We start from the raw sequence: 22239 nt of genomic DNA, 5'->3' as shown, positions 1-22239 counted from the left end.
GTAATGTGATATATGTAAATGAACATAAGGGACAAGTGGTGAGAAAGGAAAAAGGTCTCACCCACTTTGTCACAAGCACCCCTCTCCAAGATGGCGGCAGCGTAGATGCATGTCAAAAGCCTGGAGGCGGCATCTATGTGTATATATCTAAGGATGTACCCACTGTGGCATCACCCATTGGTTTGGGGACTGCCATTCTTTTGCCTGGCGCCATGTTTTTTTTGGAGCAGGAAGCGACCATATTTGGATGAGAGGATTTGCATTGCTAAAACCTCTATGCGAGGATGACAGGTTTCTGTGATAGTGACTTGACAACTATTTTACTATTTTTAGGGTGATAATATACAAAATGAACATCAAGCTTTATTAAGGGAGATTTGAAACTGGTGATTGAGATCATAAATGTAATTTGGAAAAGTTTACTAAGGTTATAAACTACTTTTTGCATCCGGTAGAGTCATTACAAACAATGCAGCTTTAAGGCACCTTGGCATTTCTTCACTTTTGAAACCAAGAAATGACTTCCACTTCTCATCCACAGTCTGTGGTCGAGTCCCAATAGTAGTTATTTTGTAAGTTTAAAAATAGATCACCTTTCAGCTTTCTCTTCCTCCTGTCCTTAAGAACACTTTGTCTTGTTAGCACCGGAGCGACTGCGTAACCTGCTCCAACTGGCCGTTGGACAGCACAGAAGTTTGCTTAAGAGGGGAATAATGACTGGGGACCCACTGCAGAGCTAAATCTAAACTGCTGACCCATGACAGGCTGTCCTCAGACCGTGAGAAACGGGCCTCTTTCCATGCCAAAAATGTGGGTGGCCGGCCTTGTTGCTCAAAAAGCCAATCTGAGGAGTGTGGTGGACAGTTGCAGCTCTACACTGCAACAACAGGGTTTTTTTTATTTCAGGCTGCTGCTGTTATGTGCACATGTCACCCTGGTTTTCATGTTTATTGTAATCTGTGTCTATACACAGCATGTATGCAGGGAAGTAGAGCTTGTGGATGGTGTAAGTGTGGGAGGGCAGCTCAGTGAGCTTCCATTTGTCCGGAAGCTCGTGAAGTGAGTGAACTTATGTCCTTGGAAATTCTGAAGAATTTAGAGATTTTTCAGTGTTTGCTGATTCTCTGGCCTGACACATAACCCTCCTCTCCAAAACACATACTCTCACACACTCACAGGCCTAGCACGTCCCAAAGTGTATAAGGCATTGTGTAAAGTAATGAATACTCTGCTCTCAGAGGATAAGAGGCTGCACTGTGCTGTCCGTTTGCTGCTCGCACTGAAGGGGATTTTAGCTCCCCGGGCTTCAAACCCAGAGTCAGGGGGTCACGGTCTGCGCGAGATAGCAGGGGCCACAATTTGTGTGTGTGTGTGTGTGTGTGTGTGTGAGTCACTGCATAACGCCGACACACGAGACGCCATATGTTTCCTCCCAGTTCACTGAAGAACAAATGCACTGTCCTTTTTCACGATGTTCCCACAAGCGTCTGTTTTCTCACTTACCCCCTGTGTGCGTCTGCGTGGGTTAATGCAGCAGCTAAAAGATAAATTAAAATTGAACACCTGTTTACGGTGTCCACGCAGAATGAATGAAAAGGGGTCTTATATAAAAAGCAGTTGCAACATTGAGGGTGCAGGCTGGACTGTTCTTCCTGGAGGACATGATGCTTTATTCATGGGCAGAGAAAGGCTACCAGATACCATTGAACTCACAAAACTCCCTGCGGACTGAATTGTGTGGCTTCAACAACAGACTCATTGTTGGCAGAGGTGTTAGCATACAATATCTTTTTATGATGTATGAATATTTCACAGGTTATCTTTGCCCACTGTTGAAGGTTCATCCCTGAAAAATGACTATGTTAAGTCATCCACTCTTAGTGATGTAATGTCCTTGATATCTTTATTTTGAATATGAGAAATGTAGCAGCACTGTTGCCTCACAGCTACAAGGTTCCTGGTTCAAATCCCGGATTGGACGAAGTGGGCCTTGCTGTGTGTAATGAAATCTATCTATCTAAAAAACAGCTCTAAGAATTCACTGCGGTTGTAACTTATTGATTCAGTTGGGGAACCCCCTGTTTATACACTGGTCATACCACTGGATCCGTCCTTTAAGGTTCAGTCACCTGCTCAGGTGTCCCTCAGAACAATGCTGTCATCCCAGATCACACACTTTTTCTTTTTACTATAGTGCTTACAATAGCTGTATTAGCATGCAGTGTGCATACAACTAGGACAAACTACTGTGTCACAACATTGTGCTTAAACTTGGTCATACATCTGTTGCAGTTTGTAGTTCAATGGTTCATTTTACTGAAAAAAATTAGATAAATTTAGTGTATCCTTGATATTGTTGTCATTGTCCCATTTGATATAAAGTAGTCAGACCACCCAGCTTCTCTTGCATAATTTTCATAACCTGGAAACTTAACGGAGTCTTTTAGTTCCCCCTTTGTTTGCACCTTCTTATGCAGCAGCAGCAGCAGCTCACTCGGTCCATTTTGCAATCACAACTTTCCCCTCCTTCCCCCAGCACAACTTTGTGAAACTTAAAAAAAAAAAAGAAAAAAAAGAAAAACACCTCTTCCTCTCGCGATAGTAGCTTGCTTATGCAGCCGCCATATTCTGTGACAGTATTTTGATTCGTATCTGCTGGAAGTGAGGAAAAAGAGAAAAGTGAAGGGCTGTCGAGGGGAGGGGGGGCTGAAGAAGAGGAGCTGTCAAAAAGGTATTCCCGAGTCTCTGTCACACGGCGGAGGGCTGAGGCTCGGTATCCCTCCCCTAACGCTATTTCGAGGACACACAAGGCCCGGGGCCTCGGTTCAGTTGGCTCCTCGTCTCCCTGATAGTAGCTGGACCCCTCTCGGCTTCTTCTCTCCGAGCTCCGCGGCCCTCTGGAGGTCCGGCGGCGGTCTCGGGTGTTGTAGGCGGCCCGGGGAGCGGCGGCAGAGACTGAAAGGTAAGTTACATTAAGTTAACTTGGGCTTTTACCAGTGAGCAACAGCCGGAAGAATACAGCTATAAATGCGTTTCTGTGAATTGAAAAAGCTTCTTGTACGAGAAGCGCTTTAATAAACCGTCTCTTTCTGTTTGGAGGAAAATGGAGACAAAACTTTTCAGATGTGGAAAAAGTTTTTGTCCACTTCAAGCAGCTAGCTGAGCTAGCTACTTGAAGTGTCTGGAGGCTGCTCCCGTCTCGGCCGAGGTAGAAAACCAGTGTCTAACGTTTAAAACATATTAATTAAAGTCTCCCCTGAGTCTGCTCTCATATTAATATCTGTTAATATACATTATGGACCTTTTAATTTGAGCATAACGCAGGCTGACGCTACATGTTTTGTAGCTCATGTTGGGCTACTTTTTCCATTGAGCTCTTTGAAACGACGCAAGACCAGTTGTGGATGGAAATGTTAAATCATAAAATTGTAGCTTCACTTGGACTCACACACGGAGTATTTGTTCTCTAACAAGCCTCAAAATACATACATAGTAGCCTAAGTAACTGTGAAACTCTTTGCTACAACATATAACTACTTTTGTGGAACGTTCGTATGAGTTGTAACTTTGTAACAACATTGTAACATTGTTGTAACATTCTAAGTAGTAAGTTAGTAGCGTAACAAGCTAGTCCGTTGGGTACAGTTGTTTGTTCAAATCAATAGTATAGGTCATGTCTTGTAAACATCACAATATGTATCCAGTCATTTTCATAGTAAGATGATTCAAATAGAGCCTCTGAGGTCTAAACTTTCACTATGACCATTTAAGTGTTTCACAACTGAAGCTAAGTTAAACTTCAAAGACAAGAGTGAGTGTGTTTGGCTGTTTTTTTGAAAATGTATAATTATTTAATCAATAATGAGTGATTGACGTGCTTGATAACTTTCAGACAGGGATCAGATGTTCCTTGTTTGTGATGGAAACTGAAAAAAGGGGGCTGGATCTGGGTCTTTGCCAACCAAAATGACAGCTCAGTTGTTGTTGTTGTTTGTGTTCATGGTATAATTAAGATGAGAGATGTTTATCCTGAGATAAACTAGCCTGTCACGATTTCGACCTGTTGTTTTTATTTAAACTATTGAGGCCTTTAAAGGTGCCAGGAGAGACTGAACGGTACAGGTAGCAGCATTTGACCTATATTCAAGAGTTGCATATTTGTAAGGTAAGATTTGGATAATTGTGAAACTGGGGATATGGAAGTTGTTTAAAAGTTTTACCAGAACATAGTAAATAATGTTGGTTATTTTCTTGCAGTCAAATTTTAATCCCAATGATTGCAACCAAATACACCATACATATTTGACTGTTTTAGAAGTGACAGCAGTGTGTGTGGTTGTAATACCTCTTTTATTTCATCGTAGCATTTAGCTATTTGAGGTGGTCTACCTGGCACATGGAAACCCCTTTTGGGTGTGTTAAGACTGCGTTTCTCCATGTTGTATCACATAGGCTTTCTATTGTAATCAACCACCGGTGAAATGTTGCAACATGTTTGTTTGGAAAGTGTCAATTCCTCAGTTGGCTGGTCATCAACCTGCGTGCAATTAGTGGCAGCTAAACAGGTAATTGACTAAAATGACTTTTTCACTTAAATGATAGAGAACTTCACTCTGTTGTTGTCAGAAATCACAAATTAAAAAAATAAAACGGCAATCTTTACTGAGGTTTTTATTAGGGCTGCTCCCTAAAAGGCGACGATCTGAATCAACAGTTGAGAAGATCAGAATATGACTCACTCTAATCTCTGCACTTTTGTTTATTAAGCTCCGTAACGGCACACACATCAAGGGGAGGAGCATGGTAGCCTTTAAACCCAAAAAAACAAACAGTTTCAAAATGGCCCTTTTGGTGTAAATATTTAATCAAGTTTTTACAGAAGGATGAATTATCAAAAGCAGTCTCCTCCTCTCCAAAATCAGGTGACTAAACTGGTAAAAGCATTTTTTTTCACCAATGCTCTTTGGTGGAGCTTCAAAGACTGCAAGCTGAGCTGTAGCTAACTGTAGCTAAAAGGTTATGATTACTTGAGTTTTTATTGTTCATAATGTTTTAACCGGAGGTAGAATCATCTGCAAATGTCTCCTGTTCTCCAAAACAAACAAACCTGGCAGTTAAAACACTGAAAGAAGCAGTTTCTCCATTTAAAATGTGTCTCTCCAGCACTCCTCTGCGGGGCTTTCAGGGGCTGCGAACTGAGCTGCTGCTAACTTTACCTCTGTCTTTATTCTGTTCAATGAAATAGTACAACTGTTTCATGACTCAATGGGATGTTTTTAATGTCCCAGTGACAGTTTGTGCTTCAGGAAAACTAATGCATGTGTGTTGTACAGGTATAAAAGGAGACTGATGTAGCACTGAATGTAAAGAAAGGAACAAATATTTGATGCTTCATATTGAACGGCTTAATCAATTTGACAGACCGAATAAGTCGTGTACAGCCGTAGTTTTTCTAATCTAGTCTACTTATTATTCACTCAATCCTCAGCAGATGTTGACTGTCTGACTTTCCTTGGCTGCCGAGTTTGTTCACAACTCTAGAAGAGCTCAGAATCACTTCTCTGTCTGCCTCTAAACACGTCTGATTTAAACTATGTTGTCAAAGCGAGACTGTAAGAGTGTATATCATTCATTAGCAGCTTGTGCCTGTCTTGACTTGCAGTCAACATTGCACTTCCTGACCAATAAGCTGCCATGGCCAACTGTTTATAGGTGCAGACCCCTAACTGAAACCATGTGTGCCTGTAGCTGGGCAAATATGTTGCTAGGAGGCCTTGCTGATTTGCCACTCTTTGGAGGAGTCTCGAATGCTCAGAGCCTGAATGATAATCAGGATTTTGGTGTGCAGAACAGAGGGCTGCTAACTGCTTTGTTTGGGTGTCATTTGGCAAATGCTAACTGTCTAATTCAACATGACGAAGGGACTGCATGTATTACCAATCTAAAGCTGATCCCTGTAGATAAAAGGTGAAGACTTTGGCTCACTTGTGTTTGCTTTTTTACAATAAACAAAATCAACTCTGACGTTTCAGAAGTTTTACAACAAGCTGATGTTGTGGCGTGTTGTTTGAGCTCTGCACCGATACTTAAATCTTCTTTCCTGAAAAACCTGTTTCCTGATTTATCATTTGCAGTTTGCACAACACAACTTATCACCAGCTAGAGCAGAGGGTGGGGGTGTGTAGCTTTTTTCACAAGAGGAAGGATAATTGCTGCATATGAGTGTTTTTGGATGGAGTACAAATGCTTGTTGTTTGCAGAGTCAGTTTAACCCGGGGAACGATATTGCCTTACCTCTCTCTTTCTCCGTGTGACAGAACAGATTCTCTTTAAGAGGCTGCAGACTCTGAATTAGTGCAGAACCTGATACTCAGCTCTCTGCACAGCTAGCTGTCCACACAGCGTATTAAACATTGTGTGTTTTCTTCTGTGCAAAAGTGTCAGTGTAAAAGCTAAAAGTAGGTGGAGAGGGAAGGATCCATCACGTTATGCCCGTTGCTGCAGAGTTAAGGAAGAGGGTTTGGTGTTTTTAACCCTCCCCCACTCTCAGTGTGTGGCTGTCAGGAAGAGAGGCTCTTATTGGAGCCCCCTCCCCCTGTCGAGTTCTCCTGACTTCTCCGCTTTAAATGGAGTCCTCCATTACACAGGCTGCTCACGGTCCTCTCCAGTTCAAGGGTTAAATTGCATGCATGGAGGCGGACACTGCACAGTTCACTACACCTGTAGCTGTCGCCTGCTCAGCGCTCTGTAATTTTGCAGTGTGCATTTTGTAGTGTTTGCCACCCATGCATCGGGTAAACAATTTATCTACCTTTTTGAACGCACAAGAACATTAGAGTTTTGCTTATTTGCAGCACTTTGTAGCTGTGTAAGAAAAGGCTTTAAAGGGGCCCTTTTGCCACTTGGAGGCAGAGGAACTCCTCAACGAGCTGACAAACCCACAGCCTTGACAAATTATGACTTTATAATTGCCTGTTTACACATCCAGCAGGCACTGCATAAGCATTCATTTGGGGTAATGTTTCTGGCCACCTGATATATGCAAGTAAAGTATTAACAGTTTTTAAAGCTCTGGATTAGTTTAGATCCACGTCTATGAACATCTAGCTCTTTTGTTGCTGCATGATTGTCTTTCCTGACCAACTTGTCACCAACAGATGTGGCGCTTGTTGGTGACGGGGAGGTAGCCTAGGTTTGGTTCATCATAGCTGGTCAGTCATGAAACGTAACTGTATAGTAAATATGTGGATATTGAGAACAATAATAATGAAACAGAAAGACTGAGCTTAGGGCTGACTCCAATTAGTTGACCAAAGATAAGTCAATAAAGAGACTTAGTCAACCAATTTTCGATGGTCCATAGTAGTAGAAAAAAAGCTTAAATTCTATTCATGCTATACCTTGTATACCTCTGTGCATCTGCAAGACCTATTGGTAGTGTTACTTGCAGAGCCTTCCCCTTTAAGAAAGGGGGTCTTTCAGTTAATGCATGCAGTTAGCCAGCTAGCAGCTGTGAGACAGGCTAAAGCTAACTGAATCAGCCTCAGAAACCAGTGGTCTCCCACATGCAGTAGGTAGGACTGAAACTGGGCAGGGTCTCCTGCTGGTTGTTTTGACACTTTGTGAATCATCACTGCTTTTGCCATCAGCGTTGTTGTTAACAGGCTTGCATGTGCTTGTAAAAATATAATATTTTTTTGTTAAGGTTGTATTTCTCTGTTAAAGTACAGTGTTAACAATGTTATTTATTAGATTCATTTTCAGCCCTGGAACTAAAGACATTTTCTTATATCCCCCAAAATATATACTTATTTAAAATTAATATAATAAACATATGACAACCAACAACTACTAGTCAACAGCTGCAGTTTGATGGCATCAGTTGAGCTTTAAATTTGGTCTCAGTATGTCCACATATTCTCCATTACTCGATTTTGAAGATGGTGCAAAAATTGATACTGGTGCCACATTGGATCTTTTTCAGTACCTTACCGTTAATTCCACTATAGGACTGCACGCTAAAAGTCGAGACGAAACCGGCTCAGCACACGGTGAAATGTCATTCACGATGTTTTTTACCGAGAGCCAAATTACCTCCTACTTTCTACTCGTCAAACAAACAAACCTGATGATCAGAATTGGTAAGTGCACTAAGGAAAGCAGTTTAATGTTAGTATTCAGTCTCCCTGCAAAGCTCTTCACGAGGCCGTGAGCCAAACTACAGCTAACTTAAGCTGCTTAGCTTATTTGAACCCTCTACGGTTAAGTGCTTTAGTTAAAAATAAGGTGGGATTCGGTGTGGTCCTAAACTGATAAAACAGCTTCTTATTGAACGGTCAAATCTGTGTATTGTGCACTAAACAAAATAAGTCAAGAAGGGTTTCTCTCTCTGCTATAGACACATTTGCTCTATACCCATCCATACATTTGTTTAACAGACATGATGACGAGCCAAGTTTTACATGCCAAACTGACTAAATGCTTAGATGTTGCATCAACGCACAGATTAGGTGATACAGATAAAGTAATGAAGATATATGGCGATTAGGTAATGTCTGATTAAAAAGTCAAGCGTTAGATCATAAAGGTGTGGATTATTATTCAAGATGACAGTGATGTTCCATTTATGGAGCTAAAACGTACTGATCTCAACACATATAGTCTTCTATTAGCTAGAAAATAAAGAGATGTGCCACAGACAGTCTCCATTTCACTCACTAGGCCCATTGATGTTTCTCCTGAGCGTGCTCACTTCTAGTCTTTCTTACATGTTCCCTTGTGTTTAAATGTGGTGACAGTTTAAAGTGTTCTGACACTTGAATGAACAATTGCTAAGTTGCATTTGATAATTTTGGGGTGGTAATTTTAATCACAGGTTGCATGACAATAAACATCCCAGTAATTTTGAAGAGCTGCGGTGCCACTTGGAGTAAAGTCAGAATGATTATGTGTGTGTAATGTTGTTGATGTTGAATGATTTGTCAGAGCATGTGTAGCCAACAGCCAAGATGCATGGTAGTGGTTCTAACTACAGTGTCCCTCATTTTTATTTAGACTTAAACTTCAGTGTGAACTTTGCCACACTATGCACGTCAGGTGAAAATGACTCACAGCACTCCTTCAGTTATCTAGACATTAACTGGAGGAACTGCAATGAAAACACAAATGTCAAAGCAGTTGATCTGATATTAAAACAGACTTTTTCCACTTGCTTCCAAGTATGAAGTCCCTTTATTGTCTGATTTGAGCTGTAATGTCTTGTTGTGCAGAGCGTTCACAGAGTGGCCTTGTTGAGTGAAATAGCCTGTTTGTTGCTTTCTAGTATTTGGGGATATTTTGGCAACGTTGTGGATAAGTCAAAATATATGTTTTATTAATATAAATGCAAAAACAGTTACTGTTATGTTCGAGTCCTCCCGCACAGTGTACCCAGGTAGCACCCCTCAGTAGCCTGACTCAAACAGGGTATTTCCAGTAGTTGAGAACAGACCTGGACAATCTCCCATTGTTTGCTATATGTGTGTGAAAGAACAACTCCGGACACTTTTTATGCACATTCTGCAGTGGATCCCCCAATGAAATGTATCCCGTAAAATCTGGAATAGAAGTTGCACCGAAATATAAGACACAGCATATTTTGGGGGTATCCCAGAGGGAAAAAGGTTTTCTATAGCTATTTATTAATACAAATGTGTATACACGTTATTTCAATTTATTTTCATTTAAAACACATTCATTACACACAAATTACAGCCCACCATCTGTTTTCACCATGTTGAGTTAGCAACCCTGCTAGCTACCTGTACTGCAGCTGGCGGTAGCTGGCAGCCTACGTCGTTTGTTGTGATGGTGTCGGCTATAATGGCGATCATGACGGTGCATGTCCATGACCAGGTGTTAGCAACAATCAAGTCCTCGCTTAAAACAGCGAGGGAAACACAAAACAGCACGGCATGTTGTTAATAGGAGACGTTGTAGTGGCTTGGACCTGGAAACACTTTAATGTGGAGATGTGACATCACCACTTCTTTCTTCCTGTCTTACACATCAGAATTTACATTCATGTCAATTTCTTTAAAAATAAATATTTATATTATTATAAATATATATTTATTTTTTTAACATTTAAAAGCGTGATAAAGTTCACAAACATTTTATTTTGCGACAACATTTCGTTGTAAACTCGCTCTCATTGTTACTGAGTTTTTCATGTTTTCCTCTCACCTGTTCAGACTATGAACAAAACATGATCTGCGTAAGATATATGACAATATATCTCTAACATGGCGGTTGACAGTTATTGTAGCCTGCAGATACAAGAGCTGACAGATATCATTCAGTCTTACATATAATCAGATTGTGAACTTTACTGTCCTTGCTAGCAGTTGTTTGTCAGCTAGTAAAGCTACCACGGCTTTTTGCCCCGCAGGCCGACATTGTTGTTTGTTTTATCAGCTGATAGTTACAGTGTGTGCTCACTGCTGCTGATTGACGGACTACACTACATGTGAATAATTTCTTTAGCTCCAGCTTTTGCACCGGCATCCTAAAATGTAGTGAACCCAGTGAATAAAGCTGTGATCAGTGGCTATGTGAGTTCATTTACCAAGTTCGTAGCCTTACTTGTTGACTGGAAATCTGTGCAGTGAGGATTGTTCTCAGTGCAGAAAGGGAAATTGTGACTTTTGGATGGATGATTTTTTAATAGGTTCAAGAGGTTCCTTTGGTTGTTATTTTGAAGAGTTAAAAACACATATTTTTAGAGATGCAGGACATGTACAGACCCTTTACTTATTTGGCAGGTCTAATTCCTCAAAACTGTCACCAACTTCATTTCTATTTTAAAATGTAAAGCTACGTCAGCTCGGCAAAGCTTAAGGTGGAGCTGAAGACAGTTAAATGACCTGCCCGGGGAGCGAATAATCAACCTGGCAGCCTTTGTCCTGTTCAGCTACATCCAGCTACTGGTGCTCTATATTTATTAAAATAATGGCACTATGTTATGCATTAGAGCTGTCAGATATGGAATTTAAAAGGCACATTTACCTGTTCAGTTTATCCGTGCACAGGCTGAACTTTTGTAGCATTGAACAGTTGCAATATCGTGTAATGCATCTTCACTTAACAGTGGTGATTCACTCACTAAGTGTGAAAGCTATTTTAATGGCTGCCCAACTTCTATTAAGTTACTAGACTTTACCTTTTGAATTATAGTTGGATGTTTTTGAAGTTACTGATAATCATTAAACCCTGATTAGTTTGTTTGCTGTAGGACTAATTGTTAGTTTCAGTGATTAATGCAAGAAAAGCTGATCAAGAAATGCAGAAATGTTTAGAATTACCGACTTCAGTTGCTCATGTCGTTATTCATCCGCTTAAATATCCCAAAAGTTTACAGACTGGTGAATTGTTCAACTCAAAGTCTTTCCCGTGTAGCAGCAGCAGTAAATCAGAGTTAAACGTGGTGAAATAATTAAAGAGCAGCTTTTCATGCTAATGAAGTGTTTTTCAAGTTTCCTTTGCAGAGAGTCGGCCATGAAATGGGATAGTAGTGCAACCATCAATTAAAGGAATATAGTGGAGCTCCTCCGCCGACTCCCTTTGGATGTAGCATTTAAACTAATTGGAACCAGAACTGCTGGTGTGTTAAACAGACATGTTTGGAAAGACAGCGGTGCAGCTCTTGAGACACTTCAGCTTTGTTAGTGGGACCACTGTTGTGCTTGAAGCTTTCATTTCCACCCTTGTTTGACTTTTATGAGTTATTGGTCAATAGAAGCTGCGGAGCAGTAGGATTAAGTTGCCCTTTATTCTGAGTGACAAGAAAATGTCACAACAGCATCATATGAGCATGCAATCAGTCGAGCCCGCAGGAAACTTCTGCTTCTTGTTGTTTGACTTAAGTTTGTGGTGTGATTTACTTTCACATACAGTTTGACAAAATGGAAGCAGTTAGAGATTATTAATAAAGATTAATGTGAACTCCATGATGATTTGTCTCTCAAAGGTTGAGCTGCCAGCAGCAGCACACTCTGCTTTGAAAGCAGAAAACATCTCTCACATTTAAAATTGGCCGTCTGTGACATTACACTAGTCCCAGGGCTAATCATTGCAGCTACACATTCATAAACAAGCTATGAAATACCTCCAGAGGCCTTTCGGGTGAGAGGTGAAACGTTTTCAAGAACCAAGTCCACTCACCTTTTGGATTAAGCTTAAAATTACCATGACCTGGATGACTGAGAGCCTTCACAGACAAGCTATGAAATACCTGGTTTATTTAGTATATTTACAACTTTCTCCTTCAGTTTAACTATTCCACTGGCCTTACTTGTGCTGGTGTCACTGCACTACGACATGCTGCTCTAACATGGTCCACTGTTTGAAATCAACCCTGAGTGACAGCGCACAGGAAGATGGTTCAGCAGTTATCTTTGACCTCGGTGCTCCTTAGAGTCGTGCAGACGTAGCCTCTGCAGCAGGATATGTGTGTGTGACACAAACACTTCCTCTTACAGTGCATTGCTCTGAGAAACACCTCAGTTTGCATTTTAACATTTGGCCTCTGCTGAGCTTTACACGTCGGTGAGTGCAGAGACTGATTATATGGAATTCAACAAAAAAGTGTGCAGGAAGTACATTCATGCCACGTAGTAGGGATGGGTTATGATGTTCTCCTCGACTCCTATATGTTGGAATATTTAAAAAGCATTGATTAAAATAGTAAAAGAAAAAAATAATATGTGGTCATCAGGAACAAAATGACGTTGGGAAAAACAAAGTATACCCCGGGTTCTGCGGGTACCCCTGTTAGTAGAAATGAGGTTGATCAAAATTAATAATAAAAGTCATTTGAATAGACTGAAGCTCAGCCAAAGAGCATCAGAGAGTCTGAAAGTGCTTTATCCACTGTTTTTTACCAGTTTTAATCAGCAGGTATGTTTGTTTTGGAGAGGGGGAGACATCTGTAGATAATTCAGCTCCCGGTAAAACCTCCGAATGAGGTCATTGAAGGGTCATTTCAGTTTACAGCCTGTCATGTTGTTGCTCCTGCACTGCTCTGTGCAACATGATGCATTTAAACACTAAAGGGCAGAGATTTCACTGACATAATGCAGGTCAATGGGTCTTCTTAAATGAAGATTTGAATCATTAAGTTTTAGGGAGCTGCCCTGTTGGAAACCACCTTGAATTTGTTCTAGTCTTCAGTCTGCAGCACATCACTGTGAATGAGTGTTTTACAGAAGAAGTCTGCAGTGCATCCCTGGGACTGGTGCAGTGTGAATAAGCAGACCGAAGCTGACCTCCCGGCTGCTTGTTTTGTGCAGGATGGATATTGCAGACTGCTGTCTTATCACTCCCCTGCTTATCCTGTGGGCAGGTTCTGGCCTCACGTCCTCTCTGACTCCCTCCAACTTTTCCTCACAGACGCAGCACAGAAACCTCTTATTCTGTTCTGTTTTTAAATGCCATACAGAGACCACTCTGTCCTTCATCAATTCTCCCACAGTCTGCCGATGCTCTTTCATCTCTCTCAGGTTTTTTGTACCCACTAACGATGGGAAAGGGCTTTGATCCAGTGTCCTATCAGTATCAGTGTGGGCCTCGGGCTCCCATACTCCCTCGCTCCCTTGCTGCCTCACTCTGAAAACATATTGTCAGGGCGTGGTGGACAACCAAGTCCACCCAGCTGAAAAGCTTTTGTTTGTTGTGGTTCAGTGTAGCTTTGCCAAGGGCAACTGTCTGTGTGGGTCTCCATGAAATTCTTGCAGCAGTAGTGGTCTATTAATTTAGACCCTACATCTGCCCATGTTTTGCAACCTTTCACATCTCAGATATAACCACCTGAGCTCCGGGGTGAACAAAACAAACTTCCCCTAGCACTTAAAAGGAATCTTTTTTTCCCCCCCTCTGGAGATTGCACAACAGCCCTGCAAACATACACATGAGTAAAGCTTCACCCTTGCATCCTGCAGCGTGCAAAGACATTACTTTCTGCAGACTAGTTTCTATAACTAATCAGAGATCCAGTATGCAGAGAGGAGCATGTCAGGGAAAATCTTGTAAAACTAAAATCTCCTAAAGTGGACGAGATTTTTGCACTTTTTCACAGCTACACAAAGTCTCCCTTTGTTTGAAGTTTCTGATAGTTTCCTTGTTCTCAGTCGCTGATCCATGTAAACTAGCGGTGCCACAATGCTGCAAATCCAAGATTCAGTTTGATTTTGGATTTGAACTGATTTGTTTTGCAGCACTGACTGTTATTTCATTGTCAGACTATCTCGTCTTCATTCATTAACACCAACAGATCATTGGTTTAATAACCTGACATCTGTCTTTTAGTTCTTAAAAAATAAAGGAACCTTTATCAAGTGTGATATATAACAGCCGTGTTTCTGTATTTCATGCGGTAAACGTTTGCACACTTTCTTAGCAATCACTTGCACGCACAGCTTTATAGCTCTTTTCATACACCAAGACAAATCCCTTGTATATGTAAAAGTACTTGGCAATAATTCCTGAATCTGAATTCAAAGGCACAGAGGCAGGCTACCAGAAAGCTGACATTAGTCTTAGAGGATGTCTCAATTCTAAAATGCACAAGAAGAGAGAGACGAGCAAGGAGAGAGGAAGTGTGCTGCATGAGCTATAAGAGAGGATGCCAGGTGTATCCTTTGCAGAAGTCTCAACATGTGTGACATATGAAAGAGGCCTGAGCTTGGATATAAACCATATATACAAATGCAAAAATACAAGTATCCATTCAACAGTGTTCTGCACTTTGACAGAGATCACCGCGTCAGGCTATAACAACAGAATGAATGTGTTGCCGAATTCCTGTTGCTCTCAGCTTGTGTTTTTTTCACCTCCTCTGCTCACATCTTAAGTGGGAGGGGCAAATGTGAAAGGGAGGAGACGAGGAAAGGAATCAAGGATGGAGTGGAGTTTTGTTGGGTTTTTTAAGTGTGCATGTAGTTTGGAGAACAAAAATACTTGGAGAATAACCATCCTGCTTTTGATTTCGCAGATCAAATTTCTTATCTATATTGTGAGTCAACATATGTAAACTCCCCTTGGGTTTAAATAAGGGAAGTGGAGCCCTCAGTACAGTGATATCCCTGGGTTAGCTAAGTCCACCCCCCTCCCCTCGCCCTCCCACCAAACCCCTGCAGCCTCCTCCTCCCTCTCTTCCTCTGTGCCCTTTGGCCTCCCAAACCCACTGGCCTGCCTCCGCTCCTGGTTAGAGATGTCATAACAGAACCACTCAGCTGTGGTATTCCTTAGAGGAATGTGCTGCCTTGAGTTCTGGTGTGTGTGTGTGTGTGTGTGTGTGTGCGTGTGTGTGTGTGTGTGTGTGTGTGTGTGTGTGTGTGTGTGTGTGTGTGTGTGTGTGTGTGTGTGTGTGTGTGTGTGTGTGTGTGTGTGTGTGTGTGTGGTATGGCTGCAGGCCAGACTGGCACTGGCACCCTCCAAGGCACACCTGTTGTTGCCAGTCTAAGCAGAACCAGCGCTGTGTTGTCCCTCTGCAGGCACCAGCACAGCGGATCAGCGCCTGCACACCCTGAACCTCCTCACACGGGCTTAGAGAGCATAGCACACAAGTAACCTGCCTATCCTGCATCTCAAACTTCTAAGCTTGATCGTGCAAAAACAACTACATAGACAGAATCTGTGGAAGGTTTATAGTGTTGTTGATCAGTGCCAATAAGTGACTAGTGACTAGCACAATCAAACTGACCAGAGGAGAACTTGAGCCTAGCAGTCATCCTCATGACTAGCTTAGAGGAGAGGCCATGGATGTAGTATTAACTTCAGGTGGTATTAGTTTGGCATTAAGCAACATAGGGAGACGAAACAGTTCTTTGTTCAACGAAACACGGGCAACTTTACAGGTGGAATATTATGTTCCTTCTGTCACCTTCTTGCAACACAATGCCTGTAAGGTGCGAGAAAATGGCGGATTCACATCATCAACAATCATAAAATGCACAACAAGGAAAAAGTAGGGTTTGTCTGCTGTCAAATTTAAATGTATAAGAGATGATAAATTAGCCAGATATCGCAGTCAAAGCTGGTGTTCTCTGTAATCGATAGAAGCAATAATATTTGAAATCGGCGCCATAGCTGCGGAGAAAGTTGGTGTCGCCCATTCTACGTTCCTACAACACCCAGCATGCATTGCACCCCTCCCTCTGAAAGGAATGGCCCCAGCGAGAGACACTACCGTTATCCAGTCAAGGACATTGATCGCAGAGCGGCACAGAATCCAAAGTACGTTGAGAATATACCGGTGGATCTTCTAAAATATCTTCAGGTCTGCAGTCTACATTTCAAACCTGATGATTGTGAACGAGACATGACATCGGAGGCGGGTGTCCTCGACTGAGGTAGTGTAGTTTAGCAAGCTCCCTGGCCTGGTGGAGGTTTCCCAGGCCCCATTGGAGAAGCGGATAGCGTCCTCCAAAGGCACAGAGCAAAATTGCATTTTTTTCCTACCATAATGGCATTAGCTCCCCATGATAGCATGATAGGACTGAGGTTGAAAATCGGCGAACTGGCCCTCTAACATCATGGTTTAAACTCCCTCGTCCCCCCTTCACTATTGCATATGAATCTACATGCAGTCTTTATCTGGGACTTGCATTTGAATGCTGTTCTCTCCATCTTTGATGTGAAAACATCAGATTTCCACAAAGTCTGAGAAAGTAAAAACGTGCATCTTTTCATGTTGCACAAAAAAAATCCCAGTGTACCGCAGACAGTCTGTTGTTCTGGGCTGATGGCAGTGATATCAGCCAAGACTTCATCTATGTGCATGGCAGGAGAGGAGGTTGTACCACCGTTAATACTGACGTGAATTACCTAACGATGCAGTAGATCTCCCTCAGTGTAATAGGGCAACATGAATGACCCATAATTCTGAGAAGTTTTTCACATCTTTGCAACCCTTATTGTAACTGGTTACCCCGATGAAGGTAAAAAGGGTCTGCTCACTGTCAAGTATGACTTGAATGTTTTGAGAGGGCTGGAATGAGACTGAATGGCATCTCAGCAGCAGAGGAGTCATGTGACTTGGCTGCTATGTGTCTTTTGGTTGGCCTCAAGGTGGGGAATGATACTCCTAACAGCTGCAGGAAGCATTTCCGGCCGGGAGTTTTCTTCTCCTCGGCCAAGCACCCGGAGGTCCAGCAATGCACCGAAGCAGGGATGCATCGATAACTGCTTCTCCACCCCATTAAAATACTTAAGATATAGTCTTAAAAGCGTAAAACTGTGTACACGGCCGCACTTTGATTGAACAGTATTGTGGTAGAGGGTACATGGGGAAACGGTTGAACTCTTAGAGCTATGATATAGCGATGGTCCACCAGTGTCTAAGGTTGTATTTCATTATTAAAGTTGTATTGTTATTGGGATTTCTCTTCTGGGGATAAGTGTGAGCTGGATTATGCAAACAACTATCTTCTGCGGCTAGATGGCTGTCACCTCCTGCAGCCTGCACTTGTTTTAAACGGCACGAAACAAAGCATAATGAAGTCCTCAACAAATGTATAACTTTCTGAAACGAATGCAAGAGAGACTGTGGCTCTGATAGTTTGAGTTTTAAGTCAATTAAAAGTGGATGATGCAGACGATCTCTCGCAGTCCCCGTGGGCAGGTTAATTTTATTCCTCTGAACCTAAACGTAACCATCTTGTTGTATTCATTGCCCCATTCTAGCCCTGTTAGTCTGATACAGCACCTGTAATGAGGACCTGTTGGAGGTGTGGTTAAAAGGCTTCATTGAGGCCTTTTTTCCCGTGTGTAAGGAGCCGATAACAGCTCGGGTGGTGGAGTGAACTGAAGGAATGAGCTGACCAAAGACAGAAGTGCTGCTAATGTCCTGCTGTCTGTGTGCTTCAAAGAGCATGATGACATACAGTAAGTGCATTTCATAGGCAATAAAGGGTGAAGATTTGGCTGGTGCATACTTGACATGTCATCGCGGAGCGCCTGAGTGCAAGCAGTCTCATTGTGTTCAATTTGCCTCGCAGTGAGTGTTGAGAGACGGCACTGCCACCCAAGCTTAAGCTACAGTGGGCCAAAAGGTCACCAGTTTGAATCCCAGGCCGGCAGAGTCTGAGAAGAGGAAGTGGACGGGAAATGCTTTGATTAAGGCAGTTACAGTAGAAATGGTTCGATGTGTAAGATGACTCTGCCTTCTAAATAACAGCTTAAAGGAGCATATTGAAATAATTTATAGTTTAAAAGGTATGATCATTAGAGTAAGGATCAATGTTGTTAATGATTCATAATTTAAGGAATTTCTCTGTTAACCCACAGAGCACCAGCCGGGACTTCAACGTTGAAATGTGGTTGAAAACAGAGTAAAATCAGGTCTGAACATTTCAAATCTAATTTCAACCAGCTGAAAAACGGTTACGAGATCAACATGTCAGAAAACACATTTCTGGTTTAACATTTATTTTTTCATTGTAGCTTTGAAAGGAGGACAAAAGTGATGACTGCATCAGCATTTCTCCAGAGTCATTTTGCAGTGGTGGGTTGAATCCGGTCTACCCAAAGACGTAATTTCAACACATTTTATCTTTCATTCAAAAAAGAAAAAAAAAAACACAGAGCTTAATGGGCTGTGTGATGCTAACAAGAAGGTTCAGACACATCGTAAAGGGAGCAGTTTCTCCACAGAAGGAGAAAAAAGACTGAGCATGTGCAGGTACTCTGGCTGTGCTGCTCTGAAGACGAAGGCAGAACAACCCCTGGATGCTGACGTAGTTCATTGATACCTGATGGACAGACGTGTCTCAGGAGATGCCAGTGGCACGATGGGTATGAGTGCTTGATACGAATGCAGGTATCGTTGGATTGAAACCGAGTCCACACCTGAATGCAATATTTCTTTCATTGGTGACTGCAATGCACTGCTCACTTGTACAATCACTTTAGCTGCTATGTGACTTGAAAATTGCTGTAAATGTGTGATGAATGAAGCAGGTGAAATCTGGTCATAACAAACGTTTAATTAGCATCTTCGTAGTCCCCGAAAAAACACTCACTTTTGAACCAGTTTTAATTGTGTTTAATAATGTTATATTATAATATAATATTCAATTATTATAATACAGGGGTCTCCAGCCCTGCTCCTGGAGAGCTACCTTCCTGCATGGTTTAGGTTTCTCTGTACTCTAACACACCTGATTTGAATGTTTTGCTCATTATCAATCCCCTGAGAAGCTTCAGTTGGTTGACAACGAGCAGATCATTTAAATCAGGTGTGTTAGAGTACGGAGAAACCTAAACCATGCAGGAAGGTCGCTCTCCAGGAGCAGGGCTGGAGACCTCTGGTATAATATAACACCACAAGTTGAGACTAAAAACTTTGCGTCTTTTTTGCATTAGACTGCTGGTATTATAAACGGGATCCTTTTTGGTTTTTGATGGTTAATCGACTGAAATATTTTACAATCAATGGAAGAAATCATTGGAAAAATGATCAGTTACAGAACGATTATGTTTTGCAGCTTCAGTTTGCTGTAATTTGTGGTTGGACCGGGGCTACACAAGCCTTACGAAGGACATTGCAGAAAAGCTGAAGTAGGAGTTAGTCACTGTGTTGCAGATGAATACGGGTTTAAAGAATGTTTTGCTGTGCAGTTTCAAAGTCAAACATGTTTTTTTTGCATAAAAAATTGGGTGTGATCTCTGAGGGAGCTGGTATGCCCTGTTTGCGTGTCTGCACTGTTGCGACACAGAGAAAGAGGTGTGTGTGTGTGTGTGTGTGTGATTGTGTGATTGTGTGTGTGTGTGATTGTGTGATTGTGTGAGTGAGTGAGTGACTTCCTCTTGAAGGTGGGGCTGTGGAATGGGATTGACATGGAAGTTATGTCTGGTATTTATGGCTTTTTGTTTGTAGCTTTGTTATCTCAAGGACAGGGCAAACGAGGGCTGTTAGAGCACCAGACTACAAACCAGGTATTAGTCAACCTCCAGACTATTATGAAGGTGTTACTCATGAGTTAAGTTTCTAAACAGTGGGGCTGGGCAACAACATTTATCACGCTATATACTCTTATCTGGCCATCTCGAAGAGTATCCTGATCATCCTCAATAATCCTGATTGAGCTTTTCTAAAAACTTTCCAGCTTATGATATCTTAACTTCTACTTCCTGTAAACTAGATGAAATGTCTGACATGCAGGCTAAAAACTGTCTGACTGGCCACATTTATATCTCCTGTGTGAGAGGTTGTTCTCTCATATTGAGTGTTTAAAGGTTTGTCATCGTTTATTTTTTCATGATCCCATACTGAGATTGTTTTTATCGCCAAGCCCTAACGTAAATACATGGCACCATTTCCCCCCAAGTGTGACAGATATGTAACTCTACATCTGAATACTTGGAATGAGAAATGAACTCAAACCAACAGTTTTATTTGTACGTCATTGCTGATGGACAAACAGTATCTACATCTTTTCTTTGAAAGAGAGATGCGTCAGGTTCTTTCTACGTGTTATATTATATATATAGTATATAAAGCCAATACAACTGCTTCTATAGATAGCTAACGTTAGCTAGCTGACAAGCTAATCATCTTATCTAGGCGAGTCTGCATCATCCACAAGTCCACTGTGCCTTCTCTTTAGATGCTCACACATTACTGGCGTGCTGCAGGATAAGTGAGGTCTGCTTTACAGATCCTGCAGCCGATCCTTTTCTTTGCAGCGCTGAGGATGAAATGCTCCCAGACTTTAGAAGTGTTAGGACGCGATGGTGTTGCATCTGCCGCAGCCATTTTGCTTTGTTTTGTTGACCTGTCGCTTGCTGGTCGCTGTTTCGCATGCACAATTCTCAGCAGAGATAGTCAGGGTGCAAGATGGCTCACCACTCAGCAAACTCGGCTCCAGAAACGATGCTATGTTCGCGCACAGTATGAAAAACACGCATGACGAGGTAACCATTATCAGCAACTGCATTCGTTTGCAACCAGCTAATCATTGCACCCCTACCCCTTGTATAGTTTTGAAGCTAAGCTACAAATAACCCAATGAGTTCCCATGCCTTAGTAGCCCATAATGAGGCAGCTGGCAGCAGAAATAGTGTGACGAAGAAGGTGTAACTGGGCCCTTAAACCAGTAAACCAGATAATCTGTGATTGTGAATCATGTCGGGGGGGAATCTGCTGCCACACAGCTGGACCCTAAAGCTGAGCTGCTTTTAAATCTCTCAGAACCGACCGTTTTTTTTTAAGCCCACCATCCTGCAGCAGTCTCCCAACAGTCACTGCTATCAGATCAGTTTTCACATAACTTTGGTTTCCTTCAATTCACCGCCGTCAGTCTGTGATTGGACACAAACGAGCAGTTGTGGTGCTCTGAGCAGGGCCGTGGTCTCAGCCTCTCAGTTCTGTAAACCGTAACAGGTTTTGAATGTGTCGTTCCTGGTAAATGTAGTTCACAGGCTGCTTGTGCAACACTTGCTTCCACTTTACAACTCAGCTGGTATTTAGTTGTTTTTAGTAGCCAGCAGGTTGCCTCTGCCACATGTCCATGAGTCACTGTATGACTCGGTGTTGGTTAGACTCAGCAGCTCCTCGACACAGTGTTAATGATCAGTCACTGCAGAGCTCCTCTGGGGGATCAGACCCACCTTTACCACTGTCCGTGCTGCCTGGTGCATCTCCATATGCAGCTCAGTATCACTTTACTTAGTTTTTGTGTACATCTTTTTAAAAGTGCTATATAAAATAAACATATATTATAATGATAGAATTATTTCATACCATTAAAACCAGTTTACATGGAACTAATGTTCCTTCTAGATGTGAATACACTTAACAGTCATTTTGACAGAGAAGAAGTCCGTGACCTTTAACCTTCTGTTTACAGAATGATCTTTATCCTCCTGACATCCTCTGTGTTTGTGACTCAGCAGCTGAGTGCACCAGCTGGTCATACGCCTCGGTGTAACGTCCAGTCTAGAGCTGAAAGTTACAACAGACTTTAAATTATGTACCCCAGTTAGACTTTAGCGCCGTTTGTGTTGCACCCGGGTGTATCTGTTACACCTAGGATGGAGCAGGCAGAAGTTTAGAAAGTCAGAGTTAAATCCAAGATAAAACAAACGGCAAAAGTAACGGTCACAAAACTTAAAATAAAAACACAATGGCAGCGCGTCGTGTTGTTTTACAAAATGATAAATAAAACAGCATTAAAATGAGAGAGAGTCGTCCCTGATCGA

The 22239-nt window shown here is 42.0% G+C and overlaps 1 protein-coding gene across 4 annotated transcripts in view; it reads left to right on the top strand.

Moving 5' to 3' along the window:
- Positions 1 to 2549: 2549 nt before the first annotated feature.
- tab2 (TGF-beta activated kinase 1 (MAP3K7) binding protein 2) overlaps positions 2550 to 22239 on the top strand; it is a 50716-nt gene continuing 31026 nt past the window's right edge. For all 4 annotated transcript variants that reach the window (XM_069655672.1, XM_069655665.1, XM_069655657.1 and 1 more), the window contains exon 1: positions 2550 to 2962. The gene's annotated coding sequence lies outside the window, so the exon portion shown is untranslated. The remainder of the gene's footprint in view (positions 2963 to 22239) is intronic.

The sequence above is a fragment of the Semicossyphus pulcher genome, unplaced genomic scaffold (genome assembly GCF_022749685.1).
Source record: "Semicossyphus pulcher isolate SPU_LCO1_2020_fin unplaced genomic scaffold, fSemPul1.0.p SCAF_11, whole genome shotgun sequence".
Lineage (NCBI taxonomy): Eukaryota > Metazoa > Chordata > Actinopteri > Labriformes > Labridae > Semicossyphus > Semicossyphus pulcher.
The sequence above is the reverse complement of the archived record's forward strand: the minus strand, read 5'-3'. Positions and strand labels throughout refer to the sequence as shown.